Below are 5,075 nucleotides of genomic sequence, written 5' to 3'. Positions count from 1 at the left end.
AACAGAGCTAAGTTGTCACTATCAGTAGACAATGCCTAAAAGTGAAAAATCAAGAAATAAAAGAATAAGTCTTTTATTTAGAAATATGAAGGTAAGGGGCACCTGGATGGCTCAGTCAGTTGAGCGTCCCGACTTCAGCTCAGGTCATGATCTCACGGTTCATGAGTTCAAACCCTGTGTCGGGCTCTGTGCTGACAGCTCGGAGCCTGGAGCCCGCCTCTGATTCTGTGTCTCCCTCTCTCTCTGCCCCTCCCCTGCTCATGCTCTGTCTCTCTGTCTCTCTCTCAAAAATAAACATTAAAAAATTTTTTTTAATTCAAAAAGAAATATGAAGGTAAACTATCAGAATAATGAGCCAAAAGAGATAAAGGCCACTGTCTGTGGGATACAGAACAGACACCCCGAGTAAATTAGGGCAAAAAACAGCTGCTTTTCTTTCTGACTCCATTAAGGCTTGCACACACTCGTGTGCACATATGCACACATACTCACATGCACAGACACACAAATAGGAAAGAAGAGGAGGAAAATTCAGACTTCTGATTATAAAGGTCTGACAACACAACTTTTTACCACTCCCTTCCTTAAAACCTATTGAAATGATGAAAAGAATATAAAAATAAATCGGCATTTCTGCTGGAAAGACAGGAGAATGCACCAGTAGAGGACCAGGACAGTAGGCATTTCCAGATGATACAGAGGAGCTGGGATCGGATTGATTATTAAACCCAGTATACCTGATTTAAAAACAACCCCACACTCAAAAAAATAAAATAATAAAATATAAAATAAAATAAAATAAAACAAAACAAAACAAAATAAAATAAAATAAACCCCACAGAAGCCTAAGAGGAAACCTCAAACCTTCGCTAGCACAGCCCTGCTAACCCCCTACAACGATATTCCCATTTCCTTCCCACCAGCCTGCAGATAACCGCAGCTGTCTAGGATGGGGTTCCTGATCCTGGATGCTCTCTCCCAGATGAGAAAATGAAAGCAGACACTCTGGGCAGCGTGCCAGAGGGTTTACAACCACCAGGAGCAAGGGAAGAGGTAGAGAAGAGTTTTTCTGGTCCCGCTCTGCCCACTGCGCTAACCTACCACCTCATTTAGGACCCCTGCATCCACTGCCAGACAAACACGGAGACTTGCAACAGCCAGCATGGTTGGCAAAGCAAAGCACCACGGTGGGAAGGAGACTGAACAGATCTGGCATCGTGATTCCTTGTTGTCACTGTTATCCTGAGAGTCGCTCCTTTATTTCTTGTCACTGAGACCCTCGGAACTGTCCTGGATGCCATCGTTTTCAACACCTGGCTCAACTTTTTATCCATTCAGTGACTTTCTCCACACCTTCCCAGTACACTTTTTTCTTAATGTTTATTTATTTTTGAGCGGGGGAGGAGCAGAGAGGGAGGGAGACACAGAATGTGAAGCAGGCTCCAGGCTCTGAGCCATCAGCACAGAGCCCGACGCGGGGCTCGAACTCACCGACCATGGGATCATGACCTGAGCCAAAGTTGGACACTTAACCCACTGAGCCATCCAGGGGCCTCTCCAGTACATTTCTTTCTTGTTTAAGCTAACTAGAGTCAGAGTCTTACTTGGAATGAAAAAACCCTTGCCATACAAAAATATGGTTGAATGATAATAAGCTTAATTTTATGTTACTGAGTTTATATTTATATATCCATATATTTATAATATATATATTATACTATTATAACTAATAACCTTAACATGGTACTAATATAGGAACACACACTGTTTTCAAATGCCTATGGAACATGCACAAAATAATCTCTTAGCTAACACACACACACAAATGGATAAATCACAAAAAGTAGAAATACACGTGACACAGTGTAAAACAAAACAAAACCAAAAAACTAAAAGCGAATTCCAAAATTATATCCACACTTATTTACTTGTAAAGAAATAAAAGCTGAAACTATTAAAAATTTAAGAAAAAAAATGTAGTAAGAACATTACCTCTCAAAATCTATGACATACCATGGGATAAAATGATTCTCAGAGAAAATTTTATAGCCTTAAATATATTCATTAGAAACCAAAAGTGAACTAAGGGAGTCAATTCAAAAAGCTGGGGAAAAAAAATTTTGTGTTAAAAACAACAGGGGCACATGGGTGGCTGTCGATTGAGCGTCTGACTCTTGATTTCAGCTCAGTTCATGATCCCAGGGTTGTGGAATTGAGCCCTTCACAGACACACTCAGTCTTCATTGAGCACGGTCAGCTCGGAGCTTAAAGTCTCTCTCTCTCTCTCTCCCCCCCCTTTCTCTCTCCCTCTGCCCCTCCCCCACTCATTCTCTCTCTCTCTCTCTCTCTCTCTCTCCCTCTCTCTCTCTCTCTCTCCCTCTAAAATAAAATTTAAAAAATAGATACCAGGTAAACAGAAAAATGCAAAATAAAAAATAAGATAGGTTAAAAAAAGTGGTTACTAATGCCAAAAGCTTGTCTTTTAAGAAATAATGTATAAATGATCAAAATTATTAATGAGAAGGGAGCACATGAAGATTATTTTCAAAATTATGGGAGTATTTTTTAATTATGGGAGTCAAGGCTTATGTAAGCAAGACGCAAGATCAAAAGCCATAAAAGAAAATATTGACAGATTACACTCCATTTTTTAAAAAAAAGTTAAAAGAAATGAAGTGTCCAGAAACAAAATTAAGAAGTGAAGTGGAAATAACTTTATTATGAATTAAAAGCCAACGTTTTAAGGAACTGCTATAAACTAGTAAGAAAATCACATATACAAACACAATTTTTAATGTGCAAAACCTATATACAAAGTTCTTGGAAAAAGAATAACCAACAAACATTTGAAAGAATGCTCAAAGTTTAAGCAGTAAGTTTAAGCAGGAAGACCCCACTTTTCACCCATCACATCAGCAGAAATTTTAATCCATAACATGTAGTGTTAAAAAGGTTGTGAGGAAACAGGCTCTCCAACACATTGTTACTGGGAATGAAAACTGCTAGTATTTCTGGAGGACACTTTAGCAGTAGGTATTCAATTTTTTTAAGTTTCGTTATTTATTTTGAGAGAGACAGACGGTGCAAGTGGGGGAGGGACAAAGAGAGAGAATCACAAGCAGGCTCCACAGGGTCAGTGCAGAGCCAGAGGCTGGCCTCGAACTCAGGAACCATGTGATCGCGACCTCAACCAAAACCAAGAGTCAGACGTTTAACCAACCGCCCCATCCAGGCACCCCAGGTGGTCAGTTTTTTTTTTTTTTTAACCTTTATTCATTTTTGAGAGACAGAGACAGAGCGCAAGTAGGGGAGGGGCAGAGCGAGAGGGAGACCCAGAATCTGAAGCAGGCTCCAGGCTCTGAGCTGTCAGCACAGAGCTCCACCCCCCCTCCCCCCCCTCAAACCCAGAACCTCCAGATCATGACCTGAGCCAAAGTCGGACACTTAACAGACTGAGGCACCCAGGCACGCCCCTCAATTTTTTAATGTCACACCCCTTCCAACCAAGCCACTTCCAGAAATCCATCCGACTAAAATACTTGAACATGTGCACAAAAATATAAGTATAAAGATGCACTGAAGCACTTTTTTTTGGATTAGTGAATAAACAAAAACAAACAAATTTTCTGTCACTCAGAAGGAAAATGAGGTTTGATGAAAGGATTGATGAGCAGCCTTTAAAACGAATGAGAAAATCTAGAGGTACTTACATGAAAAAGTTTCCAACTTAGTGTTAAATGGCAGAAAGTAAACTATTGAATGCAAATTACATAGTGAGTAATTAGATCTGTGTATCATATACGTACATACAAGTAGGCGTGTAGGGTGGGCAGGTAGGGCACGGAGAGACTTCCGCTTTTCATGCTAAATTCCCATGTTGTTTTAGTAAAGGAAAAAAGGAGAAAAAAAGGACAGTTTGGAAACTGACACATCAAACCCGTGAGTTCACCTTAGGGGATAAAGGAGGGGTGAGAGTGGAAAAAATGTTTACTTTTCAGTCTTACCCTGTAAACTTGGTGGGGGGGCATATTGTATTGGAGAGGATAATACAACATGCAGGTATTACGCAATTTTTGTGAAAATGCCATTTTTAGTATAAAGAAACAATAACGCTTTCCAAAGACCATGAGTTTACAGTTTTTACATAATAAGTTTACAATTTTCCAAGTCACAGTAAAAATAAAATAGCAGCGCTTATGTGTTTCACCTGGTACTTTTCCAGTTCTCCTTCGTTTTCAACAATACTAGGAATTACTTCAAAAGAATTCCTTCCTCGTTTATGGAATATTACTACCCCGAAACAGGACCTTCCAGACCAAGAGTTCAAAGCACAATCAGCTCGACGGTTGCAGGAGAGAACCCCCACGTGGCGGGATGCAGGGGTGCGGGGCTGTTCTCCCACTGCCCAACACCTACTACAGCAGTAGGCGGTGTAACTGTCCGAGTCCACCCAGAGCTCGGGTGGCACGCAGAGCTGTCCCCATCCACCGCGCGTGGCACGGGGACTGCAGAAAGGGGTCGGGCGACGGTGGGGACGAGGTCAGAAGCCGGAACGGGGCGACAGGGACCGCCGCCTGCCCGCCGCGTACACGCGTGCCCAGGAGCGCACTTGCAAGGGCACCGGGCGGGAGGCGCGCGGCCCCGGCGGGGCAGTCGCCAGCGGGCGGACGGGAGGCCCGGAAAGGGGGCACCGCCCGGCCTCTTCCGCCGCGCTCGGCCCGGGCGCCCTGACGCACGTCCGCCCACGACCGCTCCCTCCATTTTGTCCCCAGTCTCCTTCGGGCGAGGCGGGCGGCGCTCTTTTAAAGCCATTAAGTCGTGGAACTAATAGGGGAGGCGGCGGGGCGGGCGTGGGACGGCGGAGTGCAGGGGGCCGGCGCTGGGGACTACACGGCCGCCGGCGCTGGGTGGAGCTGCCCGCGGCAGCCAGGGCTTGTCCTAGGGCCGGAAGGACAAAGGACACTCAGGGACCGCGGGCCGCGAGCGAGCGCGGGCCGACTTCCGGGCCGGTGGGCCAGGGCTCGGGGCGGGCTGGGCAGCCGACCCGGCCGCGGGGCCCGCGCGCAGGACAAAGC

This window comes from Panthera uncia, chromosome F1 (genome assembly GCF_023721935.1).
Source record: "Panthera uncia isolate 11264 chromosome F1, Puncia_PCG_1.0, whole genome shotgun sequence".
Classification (NCBI taxonomy): domain Eukaryota; kingdom Metazoa; phylum Chordata; class Mammalia; order Carnivora; family Felidae; genus Panthera; species Panthera uncia.
This window is presented reverse-complemented; position numbering follows the sequence as displayed.